This window comes from Halichoerus grypus, chromosome 6 (genome assembly GCF_964656455.1).
Source record: "Halichoerus grypus chromosome 6, mHalGry1.hap1.1, whole genome shotgun sequence".
NCBI classification, from domain to species: domain Eukaryota; kingdom Metazoa; phylum Chordata; class Mammalia; order Carnivora; family Phocidae; genus Halichoerus; species Halichoerus grypus.
The window spans coordinates 123,020,742-123,033,708 of record NC_135717.1 but is presented as its reverse complement, the minus strand read 5'-3'; the positions used below and the strand labels follow the sequence as shown (position 1 = coordinate 123,033,708).

The 12,967-nt window shown below is 52.9% G+C and overlaps 2 long non-coding RNA genes across 3 annotated transcripts in view; one reads left to right on the top strand and one right to left on the bottom strand.

Moving 5' to 3' along the window:
* Positions 1 to 361: 361 nt before the first annotated feature.
* Positions 362 to 12,967, bottom strand: part of LOC118526621 (uncharacterized) — a 49,263-nt gene continuing 36,657 nt past the window's right edge. For both annotated transcript variants that reach the window (XR_013449240.1, XR_004912698.2), the window contains one exon: positions 362 to 989. This is a non-coding gene — a long non-coding RNA (uncharacterized LOC118526621). The remainder of the gene's footprint in view (positions 990 to 12,967) is intronic.
* LOC118526622 (uncharacterized) lies at positions 3,646 to 6,152 on the top strand. The gene is made up of 3 exons (XR_004912699.2): positions 3,646 to 3,899; positions 4,505 to 4,765; positions 5,278 to 6,152. It is a non-coding gene; the product is annotated as an uncharacterized LOC118526622 (long non-coding RNA).

Genomic DNA, 12,967 nt, shown 5'->3' with positions numbered 1-12,967 from the left:
AATATTATATACAGTATTCAATGAAACACCAGAGCTAGACAATCATTAAAAAGAATGAGACAGGCCTGTATGTCAAGATACATATTTAAGTGGAAAAAAATTGTAGGACTAGACCATTTGTGGAAAAATATTAGATTAGCTGTACACACACACCCCCATATGTATAACAAAAAATTTCTGGGTCACAAGAAACCATTAACTTCAATCTACTCAGGGGAATAAGAATGCGTAATGAGAGGGGACTTCTACCTTTCATTTTACACCCTTCAGAATGATTTGCATTTCTATTTTTACCATTAGTGTGTATTACCCTTATAATGCGAATAAATAGATAAAGCGGTGGAAAAAATAAACAACAGTATAAGATTAGATGCTGGTTTATTGAGATTTTATTTTAATGACAAAAATCATATGAAATTCTTTTAATCATTTTTATAATGCTTATCTCCTGGGGAATTGATACCACTCAAAGAAACGACTCCTAACAGCGGCTGCTTTGTACAGGACAATAATTAGTGCTGCAGTTAGAGTAAATTATTTGTGGCTCTTTCACAGCTTTATGTAACTATCTGCAGAGCATGTCACCAATATTTGCTTTATTTCAAATCAACATTCTAAAGACCATAAACTGTTTGGTTTTTTTTTTTTTTTTACGTCAAAGAGTTTGTTTTTCAAGAAACCCATTCAAAGCGGAATAAAGACCCGAAGCACAGGAGCAGAGCAGGCCAGCACACCCCAGCCGAGGTGGTTCGCGAGCCCTGGCGACATGGGGCACTGCTGCTGGGGTCCGACCAGAGACGGCAACCTGGCCTTGGAGCCGCGCTGGTCCTGCTCAGCTGGTCCGCACCCCCCGCCGCCGGAACGCGGGCAGAGCCGAGCTGCTGGCGTCACCGCCAGGGACTACATTTGGCTCACACGAGGAGCACAGCCACGGGTCCACAGAGCCTTCTTGGGCTCCAGCCTGGCCTCTGAAGTCAGGAAGTTTGCAGCTAAAAAGGAAGAGAAAGAAGCTGAGTGTAGAGAAAGAGGCTCTGAGTGCTTCTGGGGCAACCCAAAGTCCCATTTCCTAGACTGGCCCCGGGGAGGGGAGGGGGGGGCAGGATGGGAGCAGAGCCAAGCGATGGACCCTCAGAACCTCCCCACTGCACTGAAGCCAGAACTCTGGTTTTTTTAATCTATTTTATTTGACTGCCAGGTAAAATTTATTTCCAAAAAGAGGAGGCTAAAAATAAAAGTTTGGAAATCTTTGACCTGCACGGTACTGGTAGACAGGTGGTCCTCTAACATAACAACAAAACTTTTTACAACTGTTCTTCTATTTCTTCAGCTATAGGTGTGGGGAAGGACCTCATAATACCTACCCTCCTGAACCTTGGAGGCCGCTGGAAAGAGCAAATGAGGTAATAGTCATCTTCAGCTAAGAGGCCCTTAGGAAAATTTATTATTTCCTTCCTTTATTAATGGAGGGTATATCCGGTTCAAATAATTAGTCATGCAAGCGAGACTGGGTTTGTTCTAGAAGGAAAAGGAGAAGCAGTGGCAGCCTCAGAATAAGGAGAAGGACAAGGACTTGGGGGGGGGGTGGGAGGAGGAGCTGAAGGGGGGTTAAGAAGAAGAAAAACAGCAGCAACAACAGCCAGTTAAATTTTTAAAGAGAGAATTATCCTCTGTTCAAGTGCCTGCCACTTCAAGGAAATGAGGGAGGGGGCCAGAAGGGAAGGAAATGGGGAGAGGACACTTGCTTTAAGCACTTGCCATGTGCCAAGCACCGTGCCGTGAGCGAGATGCTGCCTATGTTTCCTTTAATCCAAACAGGATACGATGCAGGTGTTGTCATCCCCATCTTACAGATCAGAAAACTGAGGTTCAGAGAGTAAACAACTTAACCAAGTCCAGGTAGAACCTCTACTCACCCAGGTCGCTGCATATTCCCTCCACAGCCTGGCCACCGGCTTCTCCTCCCCAAGGTGGGTGTTCTCTGGCCCTGTTTCTCTTTCTCCCTTTCTGTTAGCTCCCTTTCAGATCTGTAGTATCGCTTTCATCCTTTGGGTTAGTTCCTCTGTGCTGTTCCTCTGTCCTGATTTCCAGCCCCCTGGACAGTTCCCAGTTGGGATCCCACTGTCCTTACAAACATGGCTCTGGAAGGAGCTCCGCCCCTCCAGATGACACACCCTCTCCACCTGGGGGACCCTCTTCTCCCTGCCTCCCAAGCTCAAAATCGCGGTCACTTTGGGTCATTTCTCTCCTCCCCAAATACACAATCACTCGATTATCTCTGTTCCTTCTTCAAAATATCTCCTACCTCTCACTTTCCACTTCTACTTTCCCCCTTAACATCCTAGCACTGTGAACCTTGTGTCTGCCTGGTTTCGGCAGAAGCCTCCAGCTGGTTCCTTCAGTGCTTCCAGATTATGCTGTACACTGCTGCCAGACGCCTCCCCCCACCTACCTGCCCTGCACCCTCGTGAGATCCCACATCGCCTTTGTCAAATCAAATCCGCACAGCCCTGCACTCCAGGCTGCGCGCATCTGACCCCCCGGGGCTTTCCAGCCTCAGGCCCCACTCCTCCACTCTGCAGTTCCTCCGTTTAGCCAAAGGGACTGTTCGCTGCACAACACCCTAACACCGTGCTCCTTTCCTCCCGGCCCCACCTGTGGCCCCCAGATCCCCCACAGGCTGTCCCCCTCCTCCCTCCTGCCCTCTCCCAGCCCTCCCTGGAAGCCTGCACGACTCATTATCTGTACTGTTCAGCGAGCAGTCATTGCATACCGCCTGGAACAGGCATTGAAATGGACCAGTGTTATTTCATCTCTCCCGTCTGTATCTCACCGCCCAAACAGTATAAAGCACTTGAAGCTAAAGACTAATAGGTCTTGGTTTCTCCCTACAGTGCCTAATACTTAGAGAGTAGGTGCTTAATACCTGTGTTGATTTTTTTCTTCCCACATACGTTGGCCTCAAACAAATAGCCAAGGGCTGGTGAGAATAAAAAGCATCAGTCTCGGAAGCCTGATTTTGGCCACATAGATCTCCCACAAGTCAATTTCCTCTTAACCCCTCGGCTCCAGATCGCTCACGGGCATCCTGGGCATCAGCGGCTCGCTGGTCCCCAGAGAGGTCTCTGACCGACCTCGCCGGCCCGGCTCTGCCTGCTCATTGGGTGATCGAATTTCCAGGTCCTTCCCTGGTTTCCAGCTAAAACGACACGTCCCCGGGGTGGTGACGGATGGGGGGGGGCTCCCCAAACCGGAAGCCCTGGCACCCTCGGGGGTGAAGCCCCCTCCAGCGCAGCTCGGGGGCCGACAGAAGCACCCCGAGGCACCCGGCCCTGGGGAGAGAAAGAAGACACTGCACCTTTAAGTCTGCAGCCAGTGGAGAAAAACAAGCTGTGATTTATATAAGCGGGAAAATCATGTGATTTGCGGGAACGCTCCCTCCTCCCCCGACCCCCTCCCCGCGTCGCCTCCAGCCCTTCCCAGAGGGGCCCGGCCGCGGGGCTCGGCGGGAGGGAGCAGGCCGGGGCGCCCGGGGCCTCCCTCCCCGGCGCTCCCTTCCCGCGGCGCTGCCCGGGGGGGCCCCGGGGCCGGGGCTGGCCGGCGTTCGGCCGGGCGCGGCGGGTCACGTTCGGCAGTGCGGGCGGGAGGAGCCCCGGCCCGCTCCCCGCCGCCCGCGCGTCCCCTCCCCGGGCCCGCTCGGCCTGCCGCCCGCCGCCCAAAGTGTGCGTGGAGAAACTGAGGCTTCCCCCAACTTCTCGCGCAGGGGGCAAAGCCGGGGTCCCCACGGCCTGGCTTCTGTGTCCCGAACACCCGGCACGTGGCGGGGGGGAGGGGGAGCGCGATTTAAGAAATAATCTGGTAGGGACGGCAGGATGAAAATCAGCCATTTCGAGAGCGGAGAGGTACTTGAGTTTAGCCCAGAGGACCTAGGTTTCGGGGGGGGGGGGGGGGAGACGATGTGGCCTTTTCAGACAGAGCCAAGGAAAATAAATACAAGATTTGGAGGCCCGAAGAACCAGCACAGATCTTTTAAATATTAGGAGGGTAGTGTAGCTACAAGGAGCCCACGCCCACGCGGAGTTAACTCCGACAGCTTCTGAAGAAAAGGAAATGTTTAGATCCTCCTGAGATGCACAAACGGTTGAGTGGGCAGGTCTTAAGAGGTCATCTCAGCCATCCCTGTTTCTGGAAGACTATAACAAGCCCTTCCAGGAAGTGCTTACAGTGGGAGAGGATTAATGATCACTTCCAAAACCAAGCCCGGGAGAGGTTGGGGGGCTTTCTAGGGGAGAAGAGCTGGGAGGAGAGGTAAGATCTCTCTCAGGGCAGCGCCCTTTCCATAACCAGGAAGATGGGCTCTGAAATTGTCCAAGGAAGGCAACCCATAGCTTCTGGAATACCCAATTCCAGGTATTAAACCTTGTCAGAGATAAGGTTCAAATTCCACTTTATTTTCCTCCATTGGTCATCTGCTGGGATGGGGCATAATCCCTGCTGTCACCTGCAGGAAGAACACGGCACAGTTCAGGAGGTTGCTGATGAGCCTCTTGCCCTGACCTCCACCATGGCCAGCAGAGCTGTGCGAATTTCAGTCCACCCTCCGCGTCCTAGGGCCAGGTGGGCCCTGAGAGGTCATCCTGGCCCTCCTCCGGGCTCCCTTCCTCCCCGCATGGAGGGTCTTTATGCTGAGATCCTTTCCAAAGCAGTGCTTCAGTGCCCTCTGTCACACCAACAGTAAGAAGATCCGTCCCGAAGGGGAGAGCACAAGGTAGGCAAATATTCTCCACTAGTCTTTAAATCCCAAAGAAGAAAAATTTCAGGTAACGTGGGGATTCAGGAGAAGAGCACTCCATGAGTTCGTTCAGTGATTTAGTGAGTGCCTTCTGTGCCTGGCCCCGAGCTGGGCGCTGGGGGCACAGTGGGAGCGAGACAGACACTGCCCCCCCACCGGACCCTGTCCGCTCCCCCACTCCACCTCCCAGGAAGACCTTCCTCTCCTCCACCAGCATATGTATGTCCTCGCCCCAGCCCCCACCCAGCGTGTGCTGCCCCCAAGTCCAGCTGTGTATGTCTCACGCATCAAGAGCTGCTTCTATCAGAAGGCGCTGACTCTCTGGTGATTGGGGGGCAGGTTTAAGAAGTAACCCGAAGGCCTGTCCAGAAAATGAGATCATAGTTGGCAGCCTCCTAGGCCCCTCCCAAATTTTATAATTTAGTTCAGGCCCCACCTCATTCAGTGCCACTTGCTTTCTCTCTCTCCCTTTGCTCTTTTTCTGCTAGGCTGGCTGCCCCCTCATCTAGGTCTGCTCTTCCCTAGGCTTCCAGAGCCCTCCCTGACCAGCCCAGGTGCCTTCTTCCTAAGGCAGCCTTATCTGCTTCCACTGTGGGCCCGAGCCCTCCGGCAGCCCTGCACAGATGCCTATCCCAGGTCTCTCAGCAGTGAGGCTCCCCGTGAGGCCGCTCAGATGTTCACCCTTAACCACAGGCCTGTTGACCACAACCTCGACCTTCCGACCCTCCTGGACCACACCAGCCCCTGCCTTAGTACAGGCTTTTCCTGAGTTTTCCTGTTTCTGGCTTCCCTCAGCCATTCACAAGCCCAGCCTGATAACGTGCAAAGGGAAACCTGGCAATAAGCCTGTGGTAAGCGATCATTTTAGATGAACAAACAGAAATTATGGCTCCAAACTGAAAACACCCTGCAAGCCACAAACTCTGTTACTTTGAAAGAAGCCAGATTAGACCTATGAGTTTTCTTTAAAATGCACCAAGGAATGCAAGAGTGAATGGGTGAAATCAGCTCGTCTAGGACACTCGGGAAATGGGGCCTCCGAAGAAAAAAGGCATCCCAGCCCCTGCCAAATTCCATTCTGTTTCAAATTAGCCTTCCAGCAAAATGGGGGGGGGGTGCCCATATTAGCTGGTCTCTAAGATTCTCCTCACACCGAGGCTCTGAGGCTCTAAGTTCCCAAAACAACCTCTTAGAACACTCCACGTTCTCCTGAGTAGAAAATGCATTTGTACTCCAGGCCTAGGTTCCAGCTGAAGCTCAGAATTAGGCTTTCACTGCCGCTTTTTTCAAGCCTGCTTCCTCTTTCTCCTTTCCCTGAAAGGGCCTCTGGTCTTTCCCAAGCTGCCAGAGGAGAAGGGAACACACAGCTCCCCCAGAGCAGAGGGGCCCGCCAGAGGGAAAGCTGGCCCGTCCCCAGCACGGGCTTGCCTCGGATTCTGTAGGGACATTCCTCCCTCCCAACGGGCAGAGAACTTCTGGAACTTCTAAAGAGCGTATCCTCTGGCCAGCCCAGGCCCCGTGGCATCCTGCACCCTAGTTTACAAGCTTTTAGTGGCAACTAACACGTTTGGCAACCATTCCTCAAGTGTGAGCCAAGCCAGGCCCTTTTCCCCAGGACCCACTGACGAAGGGTTACTGGGCTGGGACAAAAATGAGGTTCAGCCAGACAAGCCCTGAGCCTTGGTTCTCTGGGCCAAGACTGGAAAGGACCGGAGGGAAATGTCCTCGGTCGGCCTCACCGCCACCACGCAGGCCGGTCCCAAGATCTCCGGGTGCGTCGCTAATTCCAGGCAGGGCTCCACCCCAGCCCACACTCAGCCCAGGACCTGGTCAGGAAAACTCCAAGCATTCCCGGCAACATGAAGCTTGCTTTCCATGCCAGGCTTCTCTGGGGTCTCCGGGTGGGAGCAGCCAGATCCTCTCACTGGGCTCCTGCTGTGTCTAGGAGGTCCAGAAAGCATCCAGCTCCCAGCTCTTGGCTTTCAGATGATTTTAAAGAGAATGGTGTTTTGAAAGCTCAAGACATGTTCTGGGCTTGGCTTTGGTTCTAGCTCCATCTCCATCACTCAAAAAAAAAAACAAACAAACAAAAAACAAACAAACAAAAAAACAGTAACCTTCCCCATGCATACAGAAATCCCAGAGGCAGTGAGCTGAGCTGAGGGGGCCTCAGAGAGCCCCTGCTTCCTAAATTACCGGGCTGTGCTGGGCCCTGGCTAGATCTTGCTGCTATGTCCCCAAGAAGAGAAGATCCACATCCACGCCTCCCTTCTGGCTGTCTACCTGGAATGCCTGACACTCAAGAAAATGACTTGAGCCCCATCCCACTAACTATAGGGACCCCATCATTGTGTCCCCCCAATGCAATCCTCCTAGCCTCCTGCCCCCACCACCGTCTCTGTGCCCAGGGTTCACAGAGGGTCTATGCTTCCTCTGGTGACCCCTGGCTCGGATTCCCTGCTTTTCCCTCTCTCCTGAATCTACATCTCACCTCCTGCAGCCACTGTCCCTCCCTCCCTCCTGGCACTGCCCCCTTGCTCCCTTCCTAATCCCCCAGCTGCCCCTGGACCCACAGGCTGATGGACACAGAAGCAGATGTTCATTCAAAGTTTGGGGTAATGGAGGGGGATCACAGTAAGCACATTCGAATCCACGAATAGACATTACTCTCCTAAAACTTCATCAACCATTCCCCCGCCTCGAAATATTTCCCGCTTTATCGTAAGTCCCAGGGTATCCTATCTTCTCCACCCTCTCTCTTCTCCTCCAGACCCTTCTATCCAAATTCTGAGGTCCTGTGGATTTCTCCTGCAGAACCATTTGTCTTGCCTTCTGCGTGGTCAGAGGGCCACACTGTTCTCACTGGAGTGGCTTCCCCATCAGGGTCCATCATAACATAAGCCTCAAAAAAGAGGCATCTACCTCCAGGGAGGACGCTACCCCTCCCCTGAATGATAAAGCACAGCACTCTGTTTCCTATGTAACACTTTCTTCCTATCCACCCGCCACCACCGCCCCCTTACATCTGGTACCCCTGACAGTCAAGAAATCCACCCCAAATCACTCCTGTTCTTTCTCTTGGTTTTGTTCTCTTGGTTTTGTTTTTGTTTTTTTCACTCCTCCATGGGCATGGGGCACTGCTCACCTGCACCTCTGTTGTCGTTAAAAGTGATGAACCAATTAAAAATAAGTCAGCATAAGGCAGACACACAAGGGCAAATACTGTAAGATTCCACTTACATGATGAACCCAGAGGAGTCAAATTCCCAGAGACAGAAAGTAGAATAGCAGTTGCCAGGGGCTAGGGAGAGGGGAGAATGGGAATGACTGTGTAGTGGGAATGGAGTTTCAGTTTGGGAAGATGAAAGAGGTTTTGAAGATGGGTAGTGGTGATGGTCGCACAATGTGAATGTACTTACTGCCCCTGAGCTGTGCACGGAATGGTAAACTTCAGGTTATATATTTTACCACAATGCAAAAGTAATGTCAGCAATAATCACTCTGACCCCAAAAGAGATTTGTAGTTAATTCAACAAATGGGGGCTTTTCCCTCTGCTGCCTGGGAGCACCGCTGCTCTGGGAACACCTGTCACAGAGCTCCGGAGCTAAGGGGAGCACCCTCACCTGCTCTCGGACGCAGTTGTCAGTCGTCTCTCCTGTCCGCACCCATCTGGCTGGAGGCATACGCTCCCTTCTCAAATTGGGGGAAAACAGAAGAACCACAGCGGTCACCATTGGAACAGGAGCCTTCGGACCTTGGTTCTAAACCTAGTTCAGTCATTCATTAGCTGTGCATTCTTGGGCAAGTTATTTAATCTATCTCAATATCCTTATAAAGAAAGTGGAGGAGACCATATCCAGCCTTGAGTGAGATAATGGATGTGAAGACACTTCGAGAAGTGTGTGCAAGCTGGTCTCATCATCTCTCATTTCACTTTGTCAGACTAAAAACACCTCAAACATAAGAAGGAAGTTGCTACCTAAAAATAAGGAGGTATACAAATAAACCTAAAATAATACTTTGATCCTCAGTCGACATTCTGAAATCATCATCCTCATCCAACGTACAATGGAGCAAATCCTTCATGGGCTGCTCTCTGTCACAAAAGCCCCCTTTCTCCCTGATTAGCCTTTATTCAGAGCCGGCCTCCAGCGTTGCCCACAGGACGCCCGTAGCGCTGCCTGGAGGAAGCGTGGAGTGGGGTTCCAAGCAGGAGCACAGCTGGGGCGGGGAGGAGAGACGCCAGGGAGAAGAGGTGTATCCCATGAGCACACATTTGAAAATGGCACCTTCTAATAATGTTCAAAACACTCTAATACATTGACATGACTGTCGAAAGACTGATGGAAAGGTGCCAGCACGAGTAGGGTGGCCACAAGACCACAAACCCCATAAAGAAGGTGGTCCAAAGGTGGCCTCAGTTAGCTGAATTGGCTGCCCCTCAGTCCGACCACCAGCTGGTTTCCCTTGCTGCTAGCCCCACCAGCCCCGGCTCAGCCGGCACAGGATGTAAGAGGCGCCTCCCCTTCCTCCCTTCCTTCTTTCATTCCTTTCTTTCTAGATTTTATTTTTTTAAGTAATCTCTACACCCAACATGGGGCTCGAACCCACAACCCCGAGATCAAGAGTTGCACACTCCACCGACTGAGCCAGCCAGGAGCCCCTAGCACTTCTCTCTTTCCCTCAGGCCTAAGGAGGAAGTTCGGGTCACCCAGGGCCCAGGTAAAGCCACACCTGGCCTTTCCCCTTCCTTTTGCCCCCCTACCTCATACAGCCCCTTCTGGTCCTTCTCTCAGCCTCCCCTTCCCTTTTGAGGAGAGACTCAATGGCCCCTCCCCACCTCCATAAAACATTCTGAAGGGAGAGGTCCCCGGACTCCCGGTCTCTGGCCCCCGCCGTGCCTCAGGACCGGCTCATGCGCTTCACAGGGACCCAGCTGAGCCCAGATGGAAGTCATCTGCTTAAGGCTTCATACTGATTTCACCAATAATTACGTTATGCTCATCCACACCCATTCCCACATCACCTCCTCCCGAGGCCCCTTCCCACTCACTCAGGCAGTGCCAAGAAGTGAAAATGGAAGCAGGCCTGAAGGAACCCGGGCGGGCAATCTGGGGACACCACCAGAGCCCAAGGCTCAGACCACGTCCAAGTTCAGGCTTCCGACCTCCTGCAGGCCAGCCAGCCCGGCTGCAGAATCTACCATCAAGGAGCCAATGCTTCCCTTAAAGCACAGGAAGGGGTCTGCAGAGACTTCCGGGGAAGCTGGCTCCCTCTGGAGCGGCCTGTTTCCCTTCCCTCCTCTGGGCCCTCACCCCACAGCCAGCCAGAGGCGTCTGCGGGTCTGCACCCCCGAGAGCCAAGGACCCTGAGGGGCAGAGGGCTGTGGTGAGGCTCTCGGACTGTCACTAGGAATGCCGAAGTGTTCTTCTTTCCCAGTTTGTGGGCTTTTACCTTTTCTTAGTACCCAGGCAGAGCCGACCAGGGGACTTTGATCCCAGGGGCACCTAGTAGAATAAATAGGGCCTCATCGCAGACTCCTCTCCACCTTTCCTCTCCAAGGTGGCCTGTTAGAGAGAGAGCTGCTCCACATGACCACACCTTCCTGGGAGTGGGCGGGGAGAGGGGAGCTGAGCAGTCACTCAGCCCGAGCTCTCTGGGAAGGGGAGGGAACTCAAGAACCCCCCCACCTTCCAGAAAGAGCTAGAGTGGTTCCTCATAAGAAACCGTGAAGTGTCAACAACGTGACACTAGCACAGCCTGAGATGTCTGAGCCACCGGCTGCCTCTCAACTCCCCACTGGAGGCTGGGGGTGGCAGGTGCGGGAGGGGTACCGCCCCCCCCCCCCCGGGACGCAGGCCCTGGCGCACCCCAGCCTTCTCACCCGGGGCTTTGAGGCACCGCCTCTCGGCTTCCCCAGCCTTTGCCCTCACAAAGGCCCCCTCTGTCACAGCCTCCCCGAGAACAGGCCTCCCCCTCCTGCTACCCACTCTCTCCTACTCCCCCCACCACACGCATGCACTTCCTCCAGGAGCCGATTCCAAGCTGAGTTAATGTCGGATACTGTCTCCCAACAACATGCTGGAACAAAGGCTGCACATGACTAACCGCGTTGGGGTGCTTGTCAGGGCTTCGGGAACATAATTATAGGGAGGGCAGAGCCACTCTCCACAGCCACACCTGGCCATACAGTAAACAGCACTTCTTCCTGTCGAGCTGGGGGGAGTTGAGAGACAGGGAGGCGACAAACCACAATTTGAATCATTTGGAGAGAAGCTATAAATATAATAATGAGTCATTTGTAAAATATAATTTCATCCAAAAGCCTGGAAAAAAAAATGGGAAAGTTCTTACGCTATTTCAGGCTAAATTGTTCGAGGGCGTTCTGCCAGAACCTGGGGAGGGGCCCCAGCTGCCCACCAAGAGCGAGGCTGGGCTTCACATCCGGGCCTTCCCGAGCCCTCCTCCTGGCAGGGTGCTGCCTTAGACACCCCCTTCCCCAGTTCTCTCATAATATTCTGGGATGGGAATGCTCACCATTCAGAGCTCTCTCTCGGAGAGCTGGTAAGAGTCACGGACAAGCAGCCTAGCGTCCAGGCTGCGCAGCTGAGAACAGTTTAGGGCAGGCTCGCTGTTGTTTTGGGCAAACTCTCCTCCAGCCTTGGGGCCCTAACAGGCTTTCGTGCACAGGGTGGCTTTTCCAGGGTGGCTCCAAGGTCTCTTCCAGAGCACCGGGAAGCCTCCGTTCCAGCCCTGAGCCCCAGCTGGCCTGGGGGGAAAGGAAGAGCCTGCACAGTGCTCGGTCTGGGGAGTGGGCTGACACTGGTCTGGACCCAGGTCACCACCGCCGTTCAGGGGAGTTGCGAAGAACATGAGCTCTGGAACTAGATTTTCCCTAGGTTCAGTTACAACTGGGCCACTTACTATCTGTGTGACCTCAAGTAATTGACTTCTCCTCTCTAGGCTGTTACCTCATCTCTTAGATGGGTGTAATAACAGTACCTTCCTCAAAGGGTTGTTGAGGAGATGAAATGAATATGTAAAACACCTAGAATAGGGCCCGGCATAATGAACACTCAGTAATGGTAGCTCATAAGATTCTTGTTGTTTCTCACTGAGCATGTGGTGCAACAATGAACCACAGAACAGGGGCGCCATGGCGAACATGTTAGACCCTGAGTGATCGTGGATAAGCCAGAGTCAGGTCCCCTGGCCTGTCCTTCAGCCATTTCATCACATCAGCTTGCTCATTGACCTGGAGCAAACTCCATAATCTCTGTGGCCAGAACATCCCCTTTCTCCCTCCTTTCTCGAAGTTTTGCCCCTGACCCGACCTGCAGGCAGCATGAGGGGAGGAGGGTAGCATGCCGCCCGATGCTTAGAACCTGAAGTCAAGGGGCACTTTGAAGCCCCTGAGTGCACACTGAGCTCCAGCACCAGCCTCTCCTGTTCTCTTCCCTCTCCCCCTCCTTTCTTTCCTCTTCTTCTTCTCGCTAGGTCTCCCCTTCTTGGTCTTCTTCCCCCGGGCAGAGCTGGGAGGTGGGGATGAGGTTAGGGTGCTCAAAGCCTCTGTCTCCCCCACACTGCTGAGTCCTTGTCCCTTGTTGCTGAGAGTGGCCTTGACCACCTCAGGACATCTTTCTCCCAAGGCGGCCCCTACACCCAGGGAGGCCAGAAGAGGTAGACAGAAATAGTCTCCATGTCAATATTCTGCCTTCTCCTGCCCCAGAAACCCGAGCAGCAGAGCCAGCCCGAGACTGGAGGTAAGAGAGGACATGTGTGCAGCAGGGGACTGCCAGACTGCCCCCCTGTCACTATGAGGGCATGCCTTGGCACTTGCTGTCCCCACTCTCTGGAGTGAACTTCCTCCTCTCTTGCCTGAGTCACTATTTTCTCCAATAATTCCTTCATATACCCGTCAGTGTTCACATTCTCCTGAATGCCTTACAAGTTTTCACTTTTCAGTTAGAATTAGGGATCTAAATAAGAGCCACACATTGTAATCCCAACTGATATGTCTCTTAAGTCCCTTGCAATCTATAGATTCCCCCCACCCCGTCAGTCTTTCTCATTCTCTCTCTCTCCTTGCAAGTTTGTTTCTTTGTTTCCTTGTTTGTTTGTTTGTTTGTTTTTGATGAAAAAAAATTTGTGGTTTATCCTATGGAATTTCCCAAATC